Raw genomic sequence first — 27,284 nt, forward strand, 5'->3', positions numbered from 1 at the left:
ACTGCTGGAGCACGCTCAAGGGCAGTAGTGCTCTTTAGTAATTCCCCTGGATTAGATGACTTCCCCGGGTTCTGCTTTACAATTCAGACACAATTGTTAGGAGTTTCTCCCACTCTTTGAAAAACAAACAAACAAACAAGAAAAAAAAAAAAAAAACTGAAGAGAGTAAATAGTACTAAATTATCCTCTACAAAATATTCCACGTTATTGTTCTCCCAACACCCTCGTCTTTACTCTTAATTGAAGCAAACTCCTGCTTGGCTGTGCCATCTAGTTCTTGTTTTGACCACCAAAGCAGAGAAATTATATGAGTGTGGTTTGCAGAACTGGAGCTATGAACGCAGCATGGGGAAGCCCTGAGTGGATGGGCAGTGCCGTTAATTCTCTAGAACACCCAGGAAGCTGAGCCATGTTGATTGCATGTTATGTGATCAGCTGGCTCCCAACGTCTGCTGCTCTGGTCCTTCAAACAGGGCCAGCTGGTGACAATGAGTTGTTTCAGTGATATAAGAGCTGCAACAACTATGGAAGTATTGCTTGCAAAACAAGCGAGCAAATGTGGAATGAGGACAATTATGTCAAAATGGTGTGGGCTGGGAGAGTTTACTACTGAATAGCTTCAGGAAAAAAGGGCACAGCAGGAAGAACATGACTATTATATCAGTAAGTAGAAAATTAACAGAAGTGGAATGATTGCAGAAAAGGATAAAGAGGGGGATTATTAAAAAAGTTTGAATAGTCTTCTGGGGGTGAAAAGACTTTTCACCTGTGTGTTGACAGTACTCATTAGCTTTTGTTTAATTAGAGGGGTCTTAGGACTGTTCTGACTCTGCAGGACACTAAGACATGCTCAGCCATCTCAAACCTGTAAAAAGAGACTCTGGGGGATCTAGGTCACCTGTTTGATGATATTGCAGGCTAACGTGATGATTTTATTTAGCAGAACACCAGAGTGTGGGATATCTCACTCTAACAAGAAGATGAGTTAAACATAACATCAGTGAAAGTGGAGGTATGATGCATGCTTAAAATTGTTGTTACTAAAAAGGATGATGTCATTGGCACATTGTAGGTTTTTGCAATCTGGGATAAACTGTTAGACAACTTTGGTGTAAAATATAAGCAGCTGAATCCAACCCATGGATGCTAATTTCAGATTAATTTTGCTACTCCACTAATGTTAGGCGTGACCATCTAGTGACTGCAGACTGACAGCTCATCTGTCATTTCCTGTTTTCAAAAGCTAGTTGTAGCTGGAACAAAAGGTAGGAAAACCTCAAAATAAACTGTACAGTGAATAACCTGGGGATACAAAAGGGAATTTTCCTGTTCTCATGATACTGAAATACATCCTATTCACAGTGATTCCAATTTTTAAAACACTATGCTGGGGTCTTTGACAACTAAAATGACATGTGAGATGCACTCACACCTACACCCACATATGCACAGGACAAAATCATTTTGACAGTAACTAAAGTGAATGAAGATAAATGTTGGGGGGGGGAACCCATGAATTAATTCTGCAAAGCATAAGTCTGAGTGGGATAGATAGTAGCATACAGCATTTAATAGTGTCATGTCACAGATGGAAAAGAATTTCCAAAATCTCTTTGACAGACTGATTGCTTTGATGCAATCACTTATGTGAAAAGCCCAAATGGAAGTGACTGCACCCTTTAAATGATTTAAAGGTTCTCACAGAGGGCTTGCTTGCAACATTTGCTATTGATGGTATTATACTTGGGAAATTAAGATGACACTGGTGATGGTATCAAGCCTTCTCTGTACGTGTAGAGCTAGTTAGAAAGACCAGCATACGGCTGGTATTGAGGTGTAAACCCTTCTGGTCAATGTTTATTTCTGCCTTACAGGGTATTGCTTTACTTCTTCATCCAAGGGCCTGATTGAACAGCAGAGGTGGCAGGTGGCTGTTTGGCCAGAATATTTTTAGGAGAGATGGTGGCTATTCCAGTCCTGTGGGTGATCTTTGGATGGGTGTAGAGCACAGACTGGAGGATTCAGCAAGGACCACTTCCCCTTTTCAGAAACAAGAGTGTGTGCCGTGTTTACAGTTTGGGAAACCACAGAAAGTGCTGAGCTATACAGTAAGTGTGGAAGAAAAGGTTCTCAATGTAAGGAGACAGCAAAAAAGAGTGAGGAGGATTTGTTTTTAAACCTTGTATTGCATTGTCTAAACTAACAGAGTAGAGGTGACTTCTATTAAAAGTCCTACTTGTTTGTCTTTGTTTTGGGGTTGTTTTTTTCTAGTTCAGTATTTTGCATTCCAGTAAAACCTATGTTTGGAGATTAAGTGACTTTCTACAACTTTCTACAGAACGCCTTAAGCAAATATGTGATATATCCACTTGAGGATGCTGGCTTTCATAGAATCTTGTGCAAGTATCCTTTACATGTTGATGAAATATGTCACCAGAGTTTGGCACTTCTCCCTGTTTATGGCTTTCATTTCTGCTCCTGGCTTACTGCTCAGTATTAGTGCTCGGAAGGATCCCCAGCTTGAATTGCAAAACCTGTTTTCTGCCAGTAACTCACAGCTTCGACACCAATTTTGCTTTGCCAAAAACTGTGCTGCAATGTGTCCTTCAGGCATTACTCTGCCTTTTCCCCATGTAGCACTCCCATCTTCAGGTTACCGTGTAACTATTATAACTTCATTAATCTATGTCTTCCATTTGAGACACATAACTAGCTCAGCATAGCTTTTGTGTTATTATCTTGGCATCAGTTCCTGGATGGCAGTCCCAATTCAGTACCTTATCACTGCAGATTTTTATCCTGCTATTTGATGTGCCCTCTGGTATGTGGACATCACAAACAGCTTTTGCCTGGAATCTTGATAGCAATCTGTGGCTTGCAGGAAAATTTGCATAACATCATATTTTGGAAAAAAAAAAACAAACCTTGGTTGGAATGTGATGCTTGTTTTCTTTCCAGTTCTTTCTGATAAATGAACAAAAGATAATCTGATGTTGCTAATGCAGCTTATCCGTTTCCTTCCTGAAAGTGGAATTGATGTGTGAATTCACTATTAAGACAGTAGCCATATATAGCTAATTCTAATTACTGGAACTATATTTATACTATGTGCTGCAGGATAGATCTAAATTTCATTTTCTTATTTCATTTGGATACATACATTCCATCTAGCTCTGTAAGCCATCTATCTCATAATGGTTTGTATTGTCTTTCTGTATTTGAATGTGTACACCACTCTCACAGTTTCTAGTGGTGCCCTATAATTAAATATCTGTCAAAAATCAGGAATGCTGTGATGTTAGTATTGACGTCACTTGTGTCAAGAAGCACTGTTGTACACTAAAAAATACTCTCTAGGCAACCTTGCTTTTTGTCCTCCGAGCCTTCTGATCCTACCAAGCATTTTATCATGGAATAGTATCGTGACTTCAGAAAGTTATCTTTGGCCATCAGTCTTGGTATTGTTCTCTATGCTTTACTTGCAACTACTGACATGCAAATGTCACAACAGCTGCATCCCATTTGAGTCAAGCTACACAGCAAGTAGCTCACAGTCTAAGGTTGTCTTTAATGGATAGTGTCACACGGTATTCTAGGTGTTAGTTTGCCAAAGCCCAAGAGCAGTGTTATGCCACTGCAATTGCAACTGCCTCGATTTTTGTATTTTCACTTAAGGATAGAAATGGTAGTGGCATTATTTCAGTTTTCCAATTACTGAGAAAAAGTCTGTCCACTTGGATCTGCCAGTTTGTGTTTCTATTTTAAAATAAGCAAGATATTTCCCCTTCTTCATTACTTGACTTTTGTATTTGCTGAGGGATGAGATTCTACTTACACTGCAACCTCCACTGCTTGTCTATTGTGTTCTTGATAACTTATCTTTCAGTATTTTATGTTAACCTCTGTGAAGAATCCCTCCTTTTGTAAGTAATCGGTGTGGAGCCATCTGAACTCTTTAGAGACATTATACGAAAGAGTTTTTAATGACATCCTGGAAGAGTATAAAAATCTTTGATTATATGGTCAAAATTACTCTGCAATTGTTTTCCAGGCTCAGTATTTAGTCACTGATCCTGCATATCTTACTGGGTTTAGTTTGTTTGAGTTTTTTATCATTACTATAGGATTGCAAACTATTATACTTGCAGTAACAGACTAGTAGGAGTTTATTGAAGTAGTTCACGTTTTTAGTGAATAGTTGGTAGATTTTAATATTGCAGAAACAGTCATGAGCCAGATATCAACGCATCATCTCCAAAGAAACAGATGCTTAAGTCCTGTTAGTCTGACGCTGACAGGTACTTTTACTTTCAAATTCTATTTTTTATTTTAAATATTATCACCTTAGATACTCCACACACACACACACCACCCCCCATTCAGGAGTGTGTTAGTGTTTGAGAAGGGTTCATGGTTCACATGTATGACTAAGTTCTTCCACTTTTTAGGGCCTTTTTGTGCACAGGAGAAGAGATGCCTTATGTGATGCTTCTTAGTGAGAGTTTCCTGACAAAGGAGCTGTGCCAGCGATCTGGTTGTTTCCTCTGCAAGTACGCTGGACATATGCACACACACTCCATCTGTATGAATAAGAGAGGAGAAAAGTGCATTTCAACATCTGTTGCAGGCAGTTATAAATAATATAGTAGTCTAATATTCCTAGGAATTATGCCTAAAGCAGGGCCCATGGCTTAGCAATTAAAAATGGAAAAACTAGCCTAGTACAATACCTCTAGGTCTCTTGTTTCCTATGATCTTCCTTTAAGTTTTTACCAGATGTTCCTTGAGAAAATCAAGGTCAAGTTACTTTTTATCACTATTTGTGATTTTTCATGGTTGTATTTGAATGTCTGGATGATCCCTGACATTTCTGAAATAAAGCTCTGTGAATAATTGGCCTGGGTGGCACAAGCAAGAAACTGTGGGATTAGGAGGGAATTCATACTTTGATTTTTCAATGAAATCAGCAAATAATTGTTTCAGGATATATATTTGAATGAAATATATAATCATCTCTAGGATTTTATTTCATTATTATTATTCAGGTTATACCTCTGATTACAATACCTGGGGGATAAAAATCCTGAAGGTGATTGCGTGAGCCCAGTTTCTCATCACATAGAGCAAATTTCATTCATATGTGATGGACTACACTAGCATGTTCTTTGAAGGATTGTTTAAAAGCTACTTCTGCTTAATTCCCTATGAGTAAAAAGATATAAAGTACTTTCTAAAATTCCTAACAACATGATGGATTATAAATTTTTAAACTGAAATAAATCAGAATGGATAAACTAATTCCCTTTCTTTCAGAGATGTTAAAGACAGCAAATGTGATAATAGTAATGAAAAAATTATTTTTGAAAGTTCACTCGATTTTAAATATTTTCAAGAGCAGTTAATTAGAGCTGACATCCAAAAAGCACCTATTTTCATTAATTCATAGCCAAAGAAAAAGTATCAATATTAATGTATAAATTCCCTTGCTTTTTAGAGACTCAAAACAAAAATTAAACCTCAGAGTCTTGTTGTAGTGTAAGGCAGAATGATACCTGTTCTGAAAATCACTATTTTGAGGCAAAGAGAAATTAAAAATGGTCTTCCTAAAACAATAGAGAACTCGCCTTTTTAAGATTTTATTTCTAGAAAGAAACATATAAAGAAAATTATATGAAATAAGCTATTACACATTTTAAATAATGTTTACGTTAATAATAGAACAGCATTCTTTTTAAACTGATGCTTTTGGCACTTGTTATGTGGTATCTGTCTTACCACGTATTTATGAGAAAGAAAAAATAAAGGGAAATTAAAGGATGAAAGAGAAAACTGTTGATAAATACTCTTTTAAAATAGCTTTACTTTGACATAAATTATGAGCTATGCCAGCAGTGGTGTTTCAATTATTGGTATGTAATTATCTAGGGAGGAAGGGTTTTAAGAATTCATAGCAACTCCTTAGCATGTCTTATTGGATTTATGCCAGCATGAAGGATTTGGTAATGAACTGCTAATCTGACTGTGCTCACCACCTGCCCAAGGTTTGAAATGTGGGTCTGTCTAAATGTCAGCTGCAATTAAGTGTTAGTACCAAAAGGATCTCAGAAAATGAGAAAGTAGTAGGATAGATTTAACTGTCTATTATTGGTATTTATGGCTCTTCTCAGGTTTAATCACTCGCAGCCACTGCACACTAAACACTTTCTTGCAAATGTGGCTGGAAATAGTGTTTAATAGAAGAAATGGGATGAAATGAAGACAGGGAGTTTAGACTAGTAAAACATTCTGATAATGAGATTTGTTAGACAGCAGAAGAATCTCCTAAGGGCAGAAGGGGAAACCAGTGTCTGGGACATGTCCAATTAAACTTGAAAAACAGAAAATGCTCTCCTTGGAAGAGGAAATAGATGTAATGAATTTTTTTCATGACTAATTTCTGTTATTCTCAAAGATTTTTCCCAGGCAAGAAATTTTCCTTGTTTCCTATCACTTCTGCAATGAGTAGTTTCATTGTTTTAAAGGATTAAGACAAATAAATTTACAACGTCTATGTTAACTTTGAAACTGGAAAGTTAATCATAGTCTGAATCACATGCCCCTCATGCTTACCTATTGATTGATATCCTCTAATCTAAGCCTGGTAAAACAGGAATCTATTCTACCATGTTCTAAAATAGGAACTGTTGTGAGAACATTTCTACTACAAAATATTCCTCAGATTATGTATTCACACTAGCAGTCATGATGCTCTTTTGCGGTTAACATTGATACAAGATGAGCTTTCTTGGAGTCACTCCCAATTTTACACTTATTGGGCAAATCTAGGGACATTTCAAAGAAGTGGACACCTGCTAATGTAAACCCAATATTTTGAGAGCACAAAAGGAATGGCTCGGTAATGGGGGGCAACCATTTTGTTAGTCCCAAAATACAGGGTAGCTATTAAGCTGCAATCTGTCAATTTACACCAAATCTTTACTTTATTTACACCAAATATTTACTTTACTGAATCTTAAAAGTTAATAACTTCTACTTAATTTTGTTCCCAGGATCAGCTATACCTGGGACCATTACCCACTTTAGGCTGGCCTGATTTTTCATTATCCTGCTTCTGACTCTATGTGCAAACTTAACACTGCAAAGCATACCACAGAAACTATTGTTCTATATAAATATAAATACACATATACATATTCACAAAAATACCTATGGATAGAAAGTGAGAAACAAGAATTCCAGTAACTTGACTAAATGCCATTTATATTTTTCTAATCCAAAGAATAAGAATTTTTAAAATACATTCACATTTTATTTTTAATTAAAATTATCAATTTTCCTAAATTTTCACAAAAAATATTTCCCACAATTTTAAAATTATTTCTTTAGAATGGAGTTGGATAGTTTACCTGAAAGGTTTGTTCTTCTTCACTTCTTTCATCTCAGAAAGTGTAGCATATGTAAGGAAGGGCAAAACCAAAGCCTAGAAATGAGAGTAATATTCAATATTTCAAAGCAATTTTTCTTAATACCTCTATTTTTTCTAGGAGGAAAACACAGAGAAACCATTCTTGTTCCTTTCACAGTATCTTACTTTCTAACATTCTGTTTCTTTGATGGAAAAACAGTTTTTTAAAAGTAAGAAGAAAGTGGCTTTCTCCATTAATAATGAAAATACTACTTTATAAACAATTTTAAATGAAAAATCTTAATACATTATCAAATCAAAATTCAGACTTTTTCCTTTCTTTAACTGATTAGATTAAAATTAGAATAATATTTTGAATAGTTCCACTAGCCTACCACCTTTCTTATCATATTCTGAGATAAGGTTTGCAGTCAGGTCATCTAACAAGCACTTCATTTTCAGGATATTTGCATGATCTGCAATAGTAAACATACTACTAATAAAATTTTCTGAAGATTTAATCACTGCAAAGTACAAGAGCAGTGCTTCCCAAGAAGCAGGCAGCACTTTTCTGCTTTCCCACTAATTCCTGCCGTGCTGATTCTGTGCTCGCAGAGCTTAGCAGTGACCCCGATTCAGATTTTTTCTCAATATCAAAAACCAGTGAGTGATCCACTGACAGCATTCAAAGCACCCTTGGTTGTTCATAAGCATTTATCAGACCCTGAGAGCAGTTTTTCCAGCTGACAGATCTCTTTTGTGAGGTTTAACTAGGTCGGCACTCACATTGTAATGCATGTCTGGATCTGAACTCCGTGGCCCTGCCCTGTCTCTGCTTGCTGTACAGATTCTCGTTTTCAGAAATACTTCCTCTCTGAAAAACCTGCCCAGAGTGAACTACAATCTGAAGTCACAATGCACTGGCTGATCAGCACTATCTCTTCAGCACACTGCATTAGCGGATTAAAAAAGAAAGAGGTTGATGGCTTTAAGCAAGAACAACTATCAGAAATCTGTTTATTCCCTCCTTTTTTTATTTTTGTCTTTTAAATGATGAGGGAAACAGAAGGGGAGAAAAAGAACCCCAGAGAATTTTAAGAATAAGTCATTTCATTCTTAGAAGTCAATTGAGTAATTTTCTTTCAGTTCAGTCTCACATTCCATTATAAGCCAGAACAAAAGACTAGCCCCGCACATTGGTGTGGAAATCAGAATAGGATTCTTTTGCTGAAAACTAAGATGACTTTATATTTCTTAAAAGGCAACTTGGCTGTAAGCCAGAAAAACTATGAAATGCAAAAGAAGAATGAAAAAAAAGGATATATGAAATATTTTTTGCATGTATCTCCACATTCTGTATACACACTTTGCATACAGAATGCCACACTGGATTATTAATTCTTGTTTTACAAGTTAGGTAGCTTTCACATCTCTGTTGAAGTTACTTGTGGCTCAGATAGCCACATCGAAATGAAAAAAAGACTTATTTTTTTTTTAAACAAGTGAAAGATCTAAACCAAAACAGGTTAGTTTCATGGGTGGTAGATTATTAATTACTGAATATATATTAATAAACAAGGTTTTAAATTATGATAACATTATTTTTTTAAGAACGCTTCTCTTCTACAAGATTGTAGCTCTTTACCCTATCAAAACTGTTTAAATCCTTTTTCCCTCATACCTCAGGTAAGGCAAAGGAAGGACAAATGACTTTGCTTATTTCATTCAGACAGCTGGAGAAAAACTTCATATAAAATGAGGAAAGACCTTTAATTAGTAGTGACAGTTGCATGAAGACCACTGGTCTTTCTTTTTGCATAAGCCTTAACGGATTTACTCTCTGCTAAGACAGGCCATCAGAGAATTAATTTGTACTTGTTTAACATTTACATACTTGGTGAAAACTACAGACCCAGGAAATTGGAAGATATGTTTCAAAGCTTAAAATAAGCTCTTCCCCTAGCAACCGTTTAGGAAAATGAGACCTTTGACTTTGATTCAGAAATTGTTTATGCTCCCTAATGGTAATTACATCAGCATTTGAAGAAGGTTCCCCATTATGTAAAGGGTAACTGTAAAGCACATGAAGTATCAAAACAAGCACAGAAAAGCCAGAAGAAGTTCAGTTCACAAATTAATTTTACAATGTCTGGGGCACATTCTGCGATGACATCTAGATTAAAGATAAGACAGAACCGTATTTTGCTACTATGGTGACACAGCACCTGCAAACAGCCTAGATAGGATGCACCCAGCTATGGACTGAACTCAGCCCGCAGGAACAATCGCCTACCCCCCACACTACTCCTGCATTCCTTTTTGATGAGGCATCCTCGCACATGCACAAATCTGATCCCTGATATCGTTTCTTAAAGGCCCAGTACCCCCCTTTCTCTCTCATGTATAGCACTCATTGAGGATGTATTCTGTACAATTCTTCTTAACCCCACCTTCCTTTCCTGTCTTGTAAGCATTACAGTTAGTAAAATTATTGTATGTAATGTAATCTGATTCTTCATAAAGATATAATCATTATGACTGATGAGCTAACGTACAATCAAAGAATAATGTAGATTGAAAGGGACCCCTTGAGGTTATCTGGCCCAATTCCTTACCCAAAGCTGGGACAACTACAAAACTCCAGTAAATTTCTCAGAGCTGCGTCCAGTTGAGTTCTGAATGCCTGCAGGGATGGAGATGCCCCACATCTCTTCAGGCAACCTGTTACAGGGTTTGACCACCTTCATAGCAAACAATTTTTTCCTCACGTAGAGTCAAAATTTTGCTTGCTTCTACTTGGGTCTCTTCTTTCTTGTCCTTCTGCTTTGCACCTCCAAGAGCAGCCTCACTCTGACTCCTCCATACCTCCCATTCAGGCTGGGGAAGACTGCAATGAAATCTCCCCTGAACCCCTTTTTCCAGGCTAAACAAGCCAACTTTTCTCAGTGTCTCCTTATGCACTCCATTGCATACCCAATGCATATGGAACGTTCTATATGCTCTAGTGTCCCAACTTCTGGATGGCCTTCCACTGAACTACCTCGGGTATGTCCATGTCTGTCTTGCACTGGGGAGCCCAGACCTGGACCCAGCACTCCAGATGTACCTCAGCAATGCTGACCAGAGGGGAAGGATCCCACCCCTCAACTGGTAAGCATTGGTCTCCCCTCTGCAGCTTGGTATGCAGCTGGCTTTCAGCACTGAAAGGGCACGTTTCTGGCTCATGGTCAACTGGTTGTCTACCAGGTCTCCCAGGTCCTTTTCTGCCAAGCTGCTTTCTAGCCAGTTGGCCCTGAGCCTGTACTGGTGCTTCTGGCTATTCCTCTGCAGGGGCGGGATTTTGCAATTCCCTTCACTGATCTTCATGAAGTTCCTGCCAGCCCATTTCTCCAGCTTGATGAGATTCCTCTGAGTTGCAGCCCTGCCCTCCAGTTTACTGACAGTTCCATTCATCTGCATTTTGTTTTTGAATTACTTACTAAGGGTGCACTTAAACATTTATTGACCCAGATCATTCCCCGAGGAACACCGCCAGTACCTACCTAGCACTTGGACGTTGTACCACTGACATCTACCCTTCGAGCTCAGTGGTTCATCTAGTCTGCTTTCAAGTGTCACCATTGTAACTTTTCCTATCTCTTAATGTTGATTATTTTTTAATCTAAAAAAAAAAAAAAAAAAAAAAAGGAAAATTAAGAAGAAACAAGTGTGCCTTTCATTTCTTGGGTCTGAAAATCCCAGCTGCGTATGCTCAACTTCCTCATGCTTTTCTGTTTTCCAGAAAACATTAAAAATAAAGTTTTCACATTCTAACATCTAGGGGCAAAAAAAGACAGAACAGATAATTTTTCTTTTAAAGTTAGTTCTTAAAAATGGCTCTTCCAAAGGGTCATCTGAGTTCATAACACCTGGATGGAAATTGCAGAAATTTTCTGAGCACTTCTACTCTTTCTTTTTTTTAAAGAAAATTGGCAAAGCAAAAATGCTGAGAGCTGTTCCTCCTTTCTTCACAGGCTACTCCTGAAAAAGCCCTCTTGAACTAATATGTAAATGTGTATTGCTGCATAATTAAGGATTAGAAAAATGAGGCCAAACTCATCCAGTTTACTTTTTCCAGCCAGCCTTGTATAAATGAGGTGGTGATCTAGAAGAAGTTGGTCTTTTCATTTAAACTGGGACTGTTCCAGAAGACCACGTATGAATAGAAATATTTATTGAAGATGAAATGTTCCAGACTTGAACAGTGGGTAGGAACAGCAAATTCCTGAATAGAAATTAGTATTTAATTATATAATATTTACTTTTTTTCATAGTGTTTTTAGTTAAATCATAAATATGTTTTATCTATTTCAAAAAAACAGAAGCTAGTTTTCTGCTTTGGTATTTTTGGAAACATTTTAAACATTTATTAATCATCAATTATAATAACTTTTTCTGTTTTATTTTTCTACCATTCTGCCTTAAAAAATTGTACATCTTTTTCTCTGAGAGTAGTTTGGCGCATGGGCACATGCCCACGTTTGTGAGTTGTGTGACATTCAGAATTGGCCTGACATTTAAATATTTGTCCTTATTTTGGCTTCCGGTGATGATCAAGAGTTCATCTTAGTCCCAGTCCAAAAGCTAACAGGCTTCCCTTAATATAGGTGTGTCTCATGCCAAAATTCAGCAAAAAAAAACCCTACTGAATAAAGGTAGAGGTAAGGACAAGGTATGCAAAGAGTCTTAGAGACATATTAAAAAAGACATGGTTGCCTCAAGTTCAAATCTTGGTCCTGAGGAACACTTCTTGACCAAAACATAAATGGAATTGTTAAAAACAGATTGACAAAGAATTTCTGACCAGCAACTACTTCAGTATCATAAATAATTTCTAATAACAGCTACCTGAAACATCAGTGATAATAATAATTAATTGCATTTCACTTTCTGTCATTCCTGCAGTCCCTTAACTCCTGGCAATAAACAGGCAAGCAAAATGGCACCTGCCCCTTCCATAGGATAGGCAAGGCCTGAGTATTAGCTTCCTAACTGGTTTTTACATGAGGGGACACCTCTGCAGAGGTGTTTGCAAACTGGGTGAATATCAGCAAGTGAGCAAATGTCCTACTCTAGCAGCGGTGGTCACCAAGTCTGGTCCTGAAGATCCTCTGACACTGCTAACCTCTAGCATGTTTTAAATAACTTCTTTGGCTGCTGAGGAGGTCCCAGGGGAACAGGCGACGGAGGCTGGTGTTGCTTACATGGTCTCCCTGACTACCTTCCTCTGCTGCCACTGCTGGCACCGGATGGACCGTTCCACTGACCCGAAGAGGGATTTTTATTTTCTTATATTCTGGCAGGACGACCCAAACTTTACACACACAAGTGGTTATGGACTTGGCTCAAAAAACATTCACATTCCACATCGAGCCTGTCCCATCTGCTCTCTCTTTGATGCCCAGATCCCATGCAGGATGCTCTCTGTGTCCCTTGCAGTACTATCTGTGAAGAGAGAGTGCCATCTTAGGTGTATGGGAATTTTGTGTGAATTCAAACACACACCAAAGACAGATAGGTGAGCCCCGAATCCTCTGAACAATGTTTCTGAGTTTCTTCACCAGCTTAGGTAGTCAGGTGTTCACCTCTTACATGGGCCATGCCCTGCCTCTCCCTGCACATGCATTCACCCTCCCCACACCCCCAGGCACTCTGGCACTCCAGGCCAGAGGTGTGAAGAGGGGCAGGGGAACAGGAGCATGGATGGAAGAGTAGAATGAGTTGGAGGACAGTGGCAAGGTCAGAGTATCACAGAGGTGTGTTGTGGTTTTTTTCTCTTTTAAATGGACATATCATCAATGGTGCTTGATTTTTCTCCACCTATGTGGCATTTGGTTTCTGTGCCCTTGCTGTGAGCAGAACCTGCTCAGAAATTATGCTGGGCTGGTTGGACTGGTGGGAGCGGGGAAGGGCGATCAATAACGCTTGAGCATCTGCTTTTAAGGTAGGAAACTGCATCAGGTATGAGTGAATCCAGTAGAGCAGACTGCCTGGGTTTGCTGGGGAAGGAGCCCACATGTAAGATTTTTTTGCCCTTGTTGTTAGGCAGGCTGTCTTTGATGGCAAAGTGGATGTGGTGTTCAGCTGGAGACACCTCAGCGAGAGTCATAGGTCTCTCCCTGGTGAAGGTCAGGAGTACAGCGGTTCTGCAGGGCCTGGGGCCCCTTTCCAGGGTCGTTGAAAGAGCAGCAGGTTGACTGTCATGACTTGGAGGATACAGTGGTGCTGGGGACACCATGGAGCCAGGCGTGGGGGTAGCGGGGACCAAGGCTTGGAAGAGCCGTGCCCTCCTGGTGGGGCACTGGTGGGTGGTGCACACCGGGCAGTGCTGCAAGGGCCACGCATGCACAAATGTGTCAGTGGGTCTACCAGCTCCAAAGATCCTGGCACCTGCATTTGAGCATCTACCTCATTAAATCATTATATATTGTAAACATGGTTTCTGGCTCAAGCTAACAAGCACTCTCCCAAACTATTTTTAAACGTGGTTTCAGAGTTATCACAGACCAAAGACCATTTGCAATCAGCAGTTCACGTGTGGCTACCTTATTTTGGTGGATAAGGGTGTTTAATAGTATGGCTGCAGCCAGTAATAGAGATCCTGACTTATGCATAGACCTCCTCATTATGTTTAGCAAACCACACACTTGCCTTTTAATTAGTCCTGTGAAAGTTGCAGGGGTTGGGTCACCATGAGAAGGGTACTTAGGGTGTGATAACAAATGAAGAAAGAAAGAAAACGCTCTGAAATTTGTGACTGTGAAATTAACAGTAATACAGAGCAGAATGGGAAAAGGCTTTCTGCATGTTTATTGTTGTCTTGAAGCTGCAGCAAAAAAAGTCTACCAACTTATATACTGCAGTAATTAGCAATTTCCCGTCTCCACACAGTGATTATCTTCAGACTCGGGCTTAGAGCTCCCCTGTTCCTGCATGCATGTGAAAGCACAGGTGCCTGCCAAGACTGCACACAGTTCCCTCATTGTAAAAGTGGAGAAACTCTAGGTTTTCTATAAGGCAACTGACAGCTCCTTTATAATTTCCATACCTGAGTACATCAGGTTAACCTTATACTTCTAAAAATCACCATTTGTGCTCCTTTTCTCCTCCAGCATGTCATAAAGTGGCATATCTGTGTTCAGTCAATGGGGTATGTGGCAAGGGGGTTGTCACCAAGCTGTGGCTAACTGCCTGTGTGCTGTTATTCTCTCTCTCTCTCCAGACGAAAAGCAGAGGCTGCTTTGAGTCTATGTACCTTTACTGTCAGGTGATGCACAAAGAAGTCAAATGGGGGGATGGGGGTGGGGGGGAAGTGCACATGCCATCATCCTGTAAGTCATCTTAGCCTTGCATTTCCAAAAAAACTATGCAAAGCCCATTTATTTCTTATATAACAGCTTACTACTGCTACTAGTTACTTTACTGATATATAAATAATTGCTGCAGGCAAAGCCCCAACTCAACTGTGCTTAAATTTAAACATGGAATATCTTTACACCTCTGTCAGATGCCAAACAACTGTTCAGGAGTTTGAAGTTAAAACAACTCCCTTTTATTACATCTCCTGCTTATGATGTTTTTTTAAAGTAAAAATACAGTCAACCCAATGTCAAGTAGTAGAAAATTTAACTTTTTCTCGATAAGTTTAACAGGGCTACCCAGTGGGTAACTTGTAATGTGCTATTGCCTGGCGTTATCTCACTGACTTTCAAAATGCCTTTGCAAACTGGGTTCCCTTCCAACAGCCAAGTGCTTTTCATCCTTGCTGAAGAGTTCTGCTGTTGTCCTTGTACTTGCCCCTAGCTTTGCTAGATAAACCACTAATACACATTCTTGCATTTTTCTTGCCAAGTCTCTGAGTGGCTTGCATGGCAATTTCTCCCGTCAAAGACCACTGTTTACCAATACCTTGTTAGATACAGATCTGACAGGTTTAAGCTTCCAGGCTTTGACATCATGGAGGGGTAGCTCTTGGACAATGGCTCCTCGACACATCCTTCACAAGAAGCTTTTTCTTACCAGGCAGCGTGAGTCCTAAACACAGAAGCAGGTACAGTGCAGACAGATGAAAGAAGATAGTGAAAGAAATGTATGGAGGTTTTATTTTGTTTTACCTTTGTTTTATCTGAAGCCTGCTATGGTATCATGGTAAAACCTCAGTCTTAGCTTAGATGAAGTAAAGATTTTCCGAGGGGAGAGCACAAATTGGGGCAATAAGCCAAAAAATACAACTTTCCTGGTTTGTTTGAGTTTTTAAAAATCAGGAGTCCTGTCACGCTCCAGTGTGGGTAGAGGAAGACACCAGAGCAGAGACAAGAGATGGAAGAATCGGCTACGAGAAGTTTATGCATCCATCAAAGCCCCAGGAGCACATGCACCAGGGTGACCCTTCAGCTGCCTCTTCTCCCTCCCCTCAACCCCCCTCCCAGACTGGTGACTTAAGGCAAATGAGAGTCATGGGCGCCAGCAGCAAGACAAAGGGAGGGCAGCAGATTTCATGTTGTTCCAGCACTGAGAAAGTTGCTCAGGTTGCTGACATATGCTGTGGAGACAGATTTCCGCAGTGTGCAGACTGAGATGCATAATCTGAACAAGGTTATGAGCCAAACATCTACAGTGTTTATTGAAAACATCCCCGATGTTTAAAATTCCGTGGTCTTCTGAAACCCAGAAATCCAGCCCTGCAGTTATTTCTCCCTTTCCGAGAGAATGAGGCGCATACATGCTTGGGAACACGTGGGTCACTTTTTTCCCCTCCCTCCTAGCAGGAGAGACAGTTTAGCCTGCTTTTCCTGGTTCACATCCTGGGATGAATCACTGCAGACAAACAGCTCCAGCAGAGAGGCGGCTCAGAGGCCAGTACAGGAGGAGAAGAGGAGCTGTCTGTCACTGGGCAGGAATCACCGTGTAGAGACAGGGAGAGGGGAGGAGAGTGATTTATGTGGGTCCCTTTATGAGGGTGTCTGGCTTTCAGATGCTGTGTGGGATTTTTCTTTGACAAACAAACAAATACTAGTTATATTTCTCTGTCTGGAAAAACTCACTGCTTCAACCAGTCACTCTCCTCTTTGCTCATTCTTTTGACTCTCACTCATGCTAAGCTGCTTTAGAGGTATTTTTGGAGATATTCAGGCTTGGAACACTGTGTTCCTCCTAGCTGTTTTCAAACTTTCTTGCATGACACTCCTTTCCACAGTGCTGGTCTTTAGGCCAGCCAGAAATAAGAGTATTTCTGAGCACAAAAAAAGCATTGTGTATCTTCTCCAATAACTACTTTTAAAGCTGTAATATATCTGCAGAGTGATTTTAGCATATTTTTAAATGCCAAAGGACATTTAAAGACCGTGTCTGGTGACATTATTCATGACACATCTTCTCTGCAAAGGTGGGAAGTAAGAAGAAATAAAGGCTAGACAGGTTTATTTGTTCAAACGTACACAGACTTGGCTCTGTGTAAAGGGGTACTGTAACCTCTTAGTTCTTGTAAAACTGACCCTTGTGCCTGTGCATGGATGTGTACACGCATAAAAGAAAAAGACGGAGCGAGTGAGAATATTCTTGTAGCAGTACACAAAGCTGCTCCCATCCATGAGGCGCTTGTTTTCTGGAATTTATGTCTTGAAAATTCAGAAGTCCCCCAAGTATAAGAGAGAAAGGTTTTTGCATAGGAGAACTGCTAAAATTCCACAACTCCAGAGATCCATACTCGTTTCTTTCATGTTTTGATGCCAGATATTTTATTTGTACATTGCTTTCTGTTAGGTATCATCCCAGCAATCAGGCTGCTTAAGACTTTCATGCATTGCAGTCCAGATAAGAACTAGAATAAATTTCAGCTTTGTGTGGATAAAATATATGAGATCTCATTTAAGGTAGTTTTAAGAACATCGCTGCAAATGTAAGCTGGATTCCTGCCATGTGCACCAAGAAGGCATGTTAGCATGCCTCTTCCAAAATTCTACCGCAGTCTGTGTCCTAGCAAGCACGTTTCCTAGCTGCTGCCCTGGAAGTTGCTACAAGTGATCTGTGTCACTGTGCTGGTGGGAACACACGGAGGAGAAAAGTCTGGGACCCCCTGAACTAAAGCATATTGTTACTTTCTCAAGTAAAATTTTATTATTATTATTTCTCTTTCCGCTGTTGCCATGTACCGTTATATCATTCATACTGGTTGAATGTCCATCATCACGCTTCTTTTCTGTGAAACACATTAGATTTTTTTGTGCAAGGGATTGGAGCACTCAGATTTTTAGACACTCACTTGCACTTGCCCATATTGATTTTTGTTGTATATAAAATACATGGAATGTGCATACACACACATGCACACACAGAAACGTACAAAATCCCATGGTTATTTATTTTATTGACAGCTGTTTGATTATATTTGAAGATATGTATTAGACTTCATTTGATTTCTACTTAGTTTAAAACTGAGTGCTATAAGCAATCATCCTATTGCTACAATGAATTCAACCCATGCTATTCCTAGGAGTGCTTCTGTGCTTTAAAAAACCCCACAAATTTCACATTAAGCAAGCAGTGAGGAGAGCACAGGTTTTCTACTTAAACAGAGCATTATGTGTTATCATGGATATAACGAATAGATAGCTGTTCTCTCTTCCTTTCAGGTGCTCAGGTAGAATCAGTTATAATTTTGGTTTCCAAAATTTTGAGGGGAAAATAGCTTTATCCTGAATGTTTCCTGATCCCACAATACTCTCATAGCATGCAATTGCATGTGCAGTTATTCGTATCATGACAATTTCCATGGTGTGCATTACAAAGAATGGTTTCATTTCTGGAACTGCACATTTTGTAGAAGGTATTCCCTACTGCTTTTTGGGAGGAGTTTTAGCCACAGAAAAAAAAACGTCCTGAGAAAAATGTGCAATGAAAGGTGATTTATATTGGTAGGTGAAAACATTCATTAAAATCTTAGCACACTCTTCTCTGGCTTGTCACAGAGTAGAGTGAGGGTGGACCTAAGAAGATCTTTGCTGAGTACTTTGCTTTGACATAGCCCGGTGACAGCTGCCTATACCCCTGTGCAGAGTGCTTAACGTCTGACTTGCAGAATAATTTATGTCATTCAGCATGCTAATAGGTCCCTCCAAAGGTGCTTTTTAATTACTTATATAACAAATTGGTTCAAAGTAAGATACTATACCACAGAGGGAAAACACACATTGCTACCATGAGAGCTATTTTATTTTCTACCATCAGCACCAGGATGGTGCGTATATTTTGGGAAGTGGCAAGGCTGACGGACAGTACTAAGTTTGAGTTTCTACCTATACCCTTATAGACAACAGCAAAAACAAACAAACTAAAAAAAAAAAAAAAAAAAATGCAAGCAAAACCACTACATGGCAACCACATTTGCTTGTGCTGAAGATCAAACAACTCGGTGGTAGTTCTTAAATTCTGGTTGTATTGATTGTGCTATTATCACACTGTGTTTTCCTGCCCATTTGTTATCTTTCTTCTTTTCCATAGGTTTGTTTCCAGAGAAGCTACTCTCCTGACTCAGGCAAGACTGCACGTGAATGGTAGTGGTAGCAGCAGCCTTGGAAATCCCTTTGTTATTCATCAGGGACCGTTTGAACCTCTGCCAGCTTCTTTGATGGGGCCTCATTCAGAAGCCATCAGGATCAATGGAAAAACTCCAGTTAATAAGGCCTTGATGCCAATCCAGATCTGACTTCAAAGTTCTCCCAAGAAGGATCTGCTTCACGGTATGCTACTTGATAATTCTCGTGCATGGGCACATTTTTCATGTGAAAGAAAATGTATTTACTTCCATTCTGCTACAGAAAAGCTTGCATGTGTCCTTGGATTTTTGGCAGATGTTGAAAACAGATCAGGAGCAGATGATGTGAGGGCAACAATATGTCCCTGAGCAACAGCAAAGCAGCAGGTGCAGGAGGAGCATATGCCAGATTCCCATCAGCAGAAGCAGCCGCATGGAGGGCTCTCTGGGACTGCATGTGAGGTGCATGCTCCACTCTTCTGCTGGCACTGGGGAATATTCATAAGTCTGCACTAGGCCAAGCAAATAATTTACAAACTTAATTTTCAGTTATGTAATAATTCAGAAAGTAAGCACACGGAGACTGTAGTGCAAGAGGATTTCTCAGGGAAAACAACCTGGGTCTTTAAAAAAGTATCATATTTTACTTTTAAATATTGAATGTCTAGATACAATAATGAACAAAATGACACCTCAACTCTGACCTTGTCCTAAAACCTTTCCCACACATCCAGGAACACGAAAAGATTCCACTCATTTATTTTTAATAAAAGACACCAGTTTCAGAAGATACTGTATAAAGTTAATTTGGAATGTTCAATAAGACTGCTTCTGAGACATTCTTTAAAAATAAATAATAATTTAAAAAGCAACAACAAACCAAAAACAACAAAAAGAAAGACAAGCAATGGTTCAGTGACTGAAAGCTTTTTCCTGCTCTTCAGCCCTGGTATGCTACATTGCTTTGAATGGATTCAATAAAAATAAGTCCATTGTGATAAAAATTGAATTCTGGATAGAAGTTCTCCATTTCCCTCCAATGTCACATTATCTGTGTGAAGGTGGACAAAAATCCAGTTTATAAAATATATATGCATATTATGCATTTTACCTCAAGATAAAGCCAAGATTTTTCTAAAACAAAAGATGATACACCCCTAAAGTAACAACTATCAAAAAGCAGCCAGTGCAATAGAATATAAACTTTGTGCACCACGCGGGATCTGTTTCTAAACTCCTGCTGTGCCACACTATTCCATGCTAGTGACTTGAAACTCAGCTTGGGGAATAGGGGTCCTTTCTTTCTTTCTTTCTGACTTCAGTTGAAACTTTCTCATTAAAACCTATAGGAAGATTGTTTTTTGATATTTTTTCTTTTAGGAAAAATTTCCTCAGAAGTCCCCAATTCTTCCCTTGAACCATATGACTACATTTAAGGAACCGGTTAGAAACCTAAATGCATATATTAAAAAAAAATAACAACACCACAACCCAAACTATTTTATGCCTGTTCAGGTAGTATCTAAAGTCCACAGGACAATATGTAAATGGGAGAAACAAAGTATCTCCACTGGTATAAGTTTTTATAAATTAGTGGTCTCTAAAGTACTAATAGCATGACAAGGATTTTGTGAATATATGTTTTGGAATAACTTGCAATGTCACTAATGAAATCTAATGCAAAAGATCTGGAGCAAGTGTTAACAAGACTAGGAACTCACTTTGAGATGACCAGTAAAAAAATTCAGTTCTAAGTCATTCACAGCACCATACTGATAGATTTCCCAGTAATAACTAATACCAAGAATCAGGTTATCACTAACCTTGAATTTTAATCAGAATTTATTGAAGAGGATGGAATGGGAATTCAGGGACTGCCTGACACACTTAGCTATATCAACCTGTTTGACAAATGACATGTGGATACATTAAATGTTTGAAATGTTGATTTAAATTAACCCACCTGACTTTGCACTGAATTCATAAACCACCTGAGTGAGGTCCCCCAGACCACGCCTGTCTATGCCATGCCCTGTGCTCCTGAAATACCATAGAGGTACGAGGCCATAAAACTAATCCTCGCAGATATTAGGACACTGAACCCTTGTACAACTGGCAGGTCACACTGACTTACAGTTAGGTCTTGGTAGAAAGCACTGTAAGAGCACTGCAGTTATCTTTAAGGAAATGCCTGTGCAGTAGGAAATGAGCAAATCAGATATTCCAGAAAAACTACAGGAATTTCCAGAAGCCAAAGGGGAATTAGAAGGCTTGTGAGGAGCTGAAATATCTCAGCATTTGCTAGGAAATCCTAGAATGCCTATCCAGAAATGTCGGCTTGTTACATACCCATGCAAGGCAGGCTGGGGAAAAGCAATAACCAGCATGGCAGCCCTCCTCCCAACAGATAAAAGGGGCAAAGTTCAGTTTGGAAATCTGAAATTCTTCAAGGAACTTTGGAAGCTCTTTTGCTTTATATTGGCAAAGAGGTGTTCCTGCTGGAGCATTAGCGGGAAGGGCAGTATAAGACATGATCAATAACAAGCTTGAAAATCTACAGAAAGATAAAATCTGTATCTTTGAAAGAACAGATTATGAACCCATGCCGTAAAAAAATGTTCTTCATCTCTTCTCTTTCCCATTTGAATCCAGAAGGCACACAGGTTGATGTCATTCTGTAACAGTATATACAATTCAGAAATTATTCACTATCATAATACTTAATTTTATTTGTGAGTTCACTGAGTTCTAAATAAATTATGCTTTTCCAAACTAAATAGATAATTATTTTTTCCAAATTAAAATGAAATATACTTAAAATTAACTTTGTGACAGCTGGCAATGGGTCCATTGGAACCAGATGCCAGGTGGGAATAGGCAAAGAACATTGTTTTCCAACCATTCTCCCACTCCCCAGATCTACTCCTGCAACAGAGACTCTGCACAAACAGGAGTAAGAGCCAGTTACACTAATCCTAGTCACACACCACACCTCCAGGGAAAATTCTGTAGAGGATCTACAAGATATAATTGTTTCCATTTAGAGAGAGAAAAGCAGAGCAGTGAAACTGTCTTGAAATGCTGCGTTTTGTTCATATGGGAAAGGGAAGCTAAGGATGAAAAGCTGGACATAACTGAAATAAAGTATTTTGGGGCTTTTGCACACATCAAATGAAGACAAGCAGCTTGGCTGCTGTTTAAGTTGCTGATCCAGCCAGGTTTTTTGAGATCTCTGCCTGCAGAGTTTCAGCGTCTGGCCAATTTGAAGCCTCTCACAGGCTCAGGAAAGAGCATTTTGCAGCTTCCTCTGCTCAGCTAGTGTTGCGGATGAGTGGAATGCATCTCACTCAAAAGAGAGAAGCAGCAATATGTTTTATTGAGGTAAAATAATAATTTGTCAGAGTTCAATAAATTCAATGAAATTTAACAGTTTAACAGTGATTTACCAAGGTTCAGTAAGTTTGATGGCAAGGTCCACCTTATTAATTACTGCATGGAAAAAACGTACAAAGGAAAATCGAGTTACAATCAAGTTAGAATGATTCACACAGAGACCAGAGACTAGAGACGCAAAGGGTAAATAAAAGCCTCCTGTTGAGTCACCTAGGTTCAGAGTGGACCCCTTTGCTTTCTAAACAACTTGTGGAGCCTAGGTGTGGCTAGGTCCAATCTCAATCTCAGATCTGGACAACAGTTTATACCTAATAGAATTATCTATACAATGTTTATACTAATATTGAGTAGCTACATGGATTAGTAATATTACATCAGTAGTTAATTCAGCTTGCTATTAGTCACTTACCGAGGATCTGTTGTGGGTAAGGGATCTCTCTGCCTTGAGCAAGGAAGGATCTCTTAGTCCTAGGTGAGGAATCTCAAACTTTGACAGCCATCCCTGCCCAAGGGGAGAATCACCTGGCGTGCAGTCCAGCTGCAATTCAGGGAGAGCATGTATTGAGCCCATCCTGAAAGTAATATTTGTAGAGTGAAGTAGTTGACCACTAGTCTGTAGTACAGTCAAAGTAGACATATTTGGCATCTTGTTCTGTACTTTGGTTATCTTGCATTTTTGGGTTTCAAAATCACCTTTTGAAATATTTTTTCAAGGCATCTTCACTCCCTTGCACGTGAGTCAGGAGCTTTCCTGCTTGCAGGTTCACCCCAGGGCATGAGACCTGTTGCTCCTTGGTTAGCCTGAACCTAAGCATGGTTAGGGGTCCAGTGTATCCATCACAGCTAGCCTACTGGATAACTGAAATGATTTTTTAGATTCACATATAGAGATTTTCCACAGCATAGATAGGAGCCAGGCACTTTTTTGTCAGTTGCATCTTTGAAAATGTCCCTAGAGATGGGCAAAATGATTCTTCTACTGTCCTCCTGCCCTTGAACCTTTCCCTTCAGCTGCAGAACTGCCAGAGCCTACAAACAAGATAAAGGCATTTAAGAGAATCCAGAAGCATAATATTTTGCAAAGGTAGTTTAGAAATTCTTACTAATTTATCTTTCTTACCAGTTTAGTTTTGTCTTTTTTTTTTCTTTTCCTTTTCCTTTGTCTTTTTCTTTTTTTTTTTTCTTTTTTTTTTTTTTTTTCTCCTTCCTTTTGGTCTTATTACAGTATGCTGTTGTTTTCTGTCAGCAGGAGATGTGTAAAAAGGTTTGGAAAATTATATTCTGAAGTTCTGTAGTCTCTTGCAATCCCAGCAAGGGCTGGGGTTTAATCTTTTATATATCAGGATTTCATTAAAGTTTCTTTTTTCCCCCTTCTAATTCTCAGTATGAATCAAAACTGAATTGAGCATTAGGCTGTTTAAACAGTAAAGCATTTACACAGAGGAACTCCAGCTGTAGTGTAAATACTATTTAACAAGGTTTTTTTAAAAGACATAGTCCTGGAAAAGTCATTATAACTATTTGTTTGCCAGAAACTATAGGAATAAGAGAAAAATCCTTTGTGTGTCATTTATTATTGTCACTTTATAGGTCAGGGAATTATAAACAGCTTTAAGTATTTTGCAACAGCAACTTTTTACTGAAAGCTTTTCTTTTTAAAAGGCAATGTCTGTTTTTTAGCTGCGGCAATTCTTCAATGCATACTTTCAGTTAATTCAGTTGAGTTGCCTACATTTTTTTACAATTATGGATGCCAAGAAGATTTTATAGCCACATGTTGATGCTACCAGTTTTGCTTATTGTGTATATAAATCTTGTACCAGCATTGCAACTGTCAGTCAGAAACTGTCTTTTACAAGTATGGCTGCTAGATGGTTTACTTAATCTAATAGTTTCCAATTCACATAAAGTTAGTTAGGAGTTCCTGCCATAACCTTTTGTGGCAAACTTGTATAAAACTCACATAAATCCCATAAATATATACTACTACTCATCAACTTTAATTCCTTCTCCTGACATATAATCCATAGTAAATGTAGTATAACCTATTGATAGGCTCCATATGAGTCTAAGGGCTTTTTTTTCGTAGGATTCAATACCCTGAAACTCCCTAAAACACACACAGAAAAATGTTTCACTGTCCAGCTGTTTTAAAGCTAACATCATCCTGTAGCCTTTCTCTTTTTATAACAAAGGACTCTAAAGACCAACCAACCTCCTTGCAATGCAACATGCGACAAGAGTTGTTTACTATACTTGCGACAATCCGCATCCACTGGGTTTGAACACACCTAAGAAGTAATTTTACATTCTCACCCAAAAATCTTGATGAAAGACCAGCTTTTAAATGTATATTAAAACTTCAGTGGTATTACTTAGGTGGTGAGGTACACTCTTACTGGACTTCATCCTTGGTGCTTATCTTTTGAAAACAAAAGAAAACCTTTGCATTCACACGGCACATTAAAACAGAACCAAGAGGCAAATACCCCATTCAAATATGGTTCAAAATATGATAAAAAACCAATAATGCAGCTGTACTGGTGCAAATGAAAATTATATGTAAAAACTTTTTCATCTAAGTAATACAATCTTTTTGGCATGGAAAAATTAATAATCCAAGAAAATGTATGAAAACACTATTCATTTTAATTTTCCTCACCATTGTACTCTTAGACGACAGGAATTACCTGTACCAAGGAAGGCCAAAGCAGATAAAGAAGTTACTAAGCACAAAAATCTAAAAACCAGATGCTGTGAAGTAACCATGATGATCAAAAAGACTTTATCATACTTCTCTAACATTTCACATCTTAGGCCAAAAATAAAATATGATATGTGAATATTAACCTGCAGTGGGAGTTCATACAATGTAAGGAAAGAAAGAGGAACTTTAGGAAAAGAGGAAGGTTGATGACAGTTTTTAAAAACTGTACTTAAGAGTTTTCCAAGCATGATGTCTTTACAGATTTATGTAAGGATAGCATGCTAATCCAAGGTTAAAAACAGAACAAAGTTTGCTATGCTTGTGTCATGTGTGCTTCCCTTTCTGAATGTTAAATTAACTGGGGCAGTAGCTCAGTATGTGAGCCAGGCCAACCACACAGATCAGATCCATATTCCACCCCCAGATATTAATGTCTGGCTCTAGTTCAGCAACAGAAGACGCATTCTTCGTGTATCTACAATGAACAGACAGTTGCAAGCTCTTTTCTCAAGTAGGGATACTTTTGCCCTAAATATCAGTCCTAAAAGTGTTCTTATCAAAGGAACCCATACAGTGGAGCTGACATCATCATTAAAAACATGGAAAAGAGACAAGATTTACAACGTCTTCTTGTTCACAGTCATCTTTCTACTGTCATTTCCTCTCTGCTTCTCCCATTATGTATTTTTAGTCCTTCCCTTATTCTTTTTCATTCGTTCTCCAGTTGCTTGCTTTCTTCCACCTCAGAAGGGTCAGCTCTTGAGCAGTCAGTAAGCTCGCCCACACAGATGATAACAAGCTTAGTGCATCATCCTTCTTGATGATACTATGTTGATGAACTGACAACATAAAGTTGTTAAGAGAAATTAGTTGAAGAGTCAGTTGTTTAGGACTGAATGTAAAACCATATTGCAAACCCAACTCTTTGATGCATTTCTATCCAGCCAAATCCTAAGACACAGCCAACCACCAATGATACCTATTTTCCAAAGTGATTGGCTGCCCTAGCAGCAAGGTATCCTTGGACAAGCCTTCCTTTTGCTGATCCTGCTCTATCTATAACAGATCAGAGTGAGATGTAATCCATGTCTTCCAATCACCAACCTTACACTATGTGTGGAAGGGCTGCTCTGCACAAACAAGTAGGGCTCAGTACACCCATAGTATATGCTTTCAGCCTTCAGCTCCAGAAGTGCCCTACGTGGTTCTTTGATGTGCTTTCTTACATCAGGTATTGTTATTTCAGTATTTAAACTTTAACGGTAGATGCAGCTGATTCTCAGAAAAAAGGGAGTAGATGGCATGCTACTGGATTAAATGTGATTTATATGTAACTGTTACATAGAAATTGTAGATGTCTCCACCTGTTATTAATTTACTTGGCTAATTACAAGGAACATTAAAAGTAGGAGGACTACAGCTCTTAGAAGCACCGTGAGAGAAAATTAGTTTCAAACATATTTTCACCTTCTTACATATACTATTGCTGCGTTTTTAAAGCAATTCAGAGTGTTTTCCACTCAGTCAGCTCCTTCACTTTTCTCCATAACATTTTACATTTTTCAGTAATTTATATATCGAATGTGCTCATCTCAAAAATTGGCTTCTGCCTGTTCCCAGACCTGCAGTGACTTGCAGTACTCAGGCTACATCCTTGCTTTCTTTTACATCATTGCTGCTGTTAGATGTTCTACATGGTAAATTGTGCCTGCATTAACACATCTGTAAGCCCAGTGTTTCACAGTTCACAGTGATGTCTGCTCCTTGATGGAGGTCCAGCCTCTAAAACCAGTTATCCATTTGTCAGGATATGAAAGCACAAACGTCACTGCTGGCAGGGCGCAGAATGGAAGGAAGCCTAACTCAAGCTGTCTACACTGCAACTGTTTCCTGTCCACTTACAAGGTAAGGGTACAATTAATAAAAAATTTCACAGAGCTCCTGGTTCGCATTCCATTGCAAGCACATTAATTACATTGTTGACAAAATTTTGTGTCCACTCCTACAGATTTATTTTTTTTTTTAGCTGTAAAACTGCTGTCAGTTCCACATATGGAAAGGCAAAAGTATTTAAATATCTGCAGTCATTTTGTGTGACAGCTACAGCACTGTCCCATCAGTAGCTACAGCCTGACTTAGTCCAGAGCAGTGTCTCTTGGTGTTTGCGTTGGCAATACAGAAAGATATAAACTTTCATCCTTTCCCAC

General features: G+C 38.9%; 1 long non-coding RNA gene across 1 annotated transcript; it reads right to left on the minus strand.

Moving 5' to 3' along the window:
- Positions 1 to 4,205: 4,205 nt before the first annotated feature.
- Positions 4,206 to 8,014, minus strand: LOC121089772. The gene is made up of 3 exons (XR_005828348.1): positions 7,804 to 8,014; positions 7,407 to 7,480; positions 4,206 to 4,580 (listed from the first exon to the last, which is right to left on the minus strand). It is a non-coding gene; the product is annotated as an uncharacterized LOC121089772 (long non-coding RNA).
- Between the last annotated feature and the right edge of the window lie 19,270 nt (positions 8,015 to 27,284).

This window comes from Falco naumanni, chromosome 6, assembly GCF_017639655.2.
Source record: "Falco naumanni isolate bFalNau1 chromosome 6, bFalNau1.pat, whole genome shotgun sequence".
In the NCBI taxonomy this organism is placed as follows: domain Eukaryota; kingdom Metazoa; phylum Chordata; class Aves; order Falconiformes; family Falconidae; genus Falco; species Falco naumanni.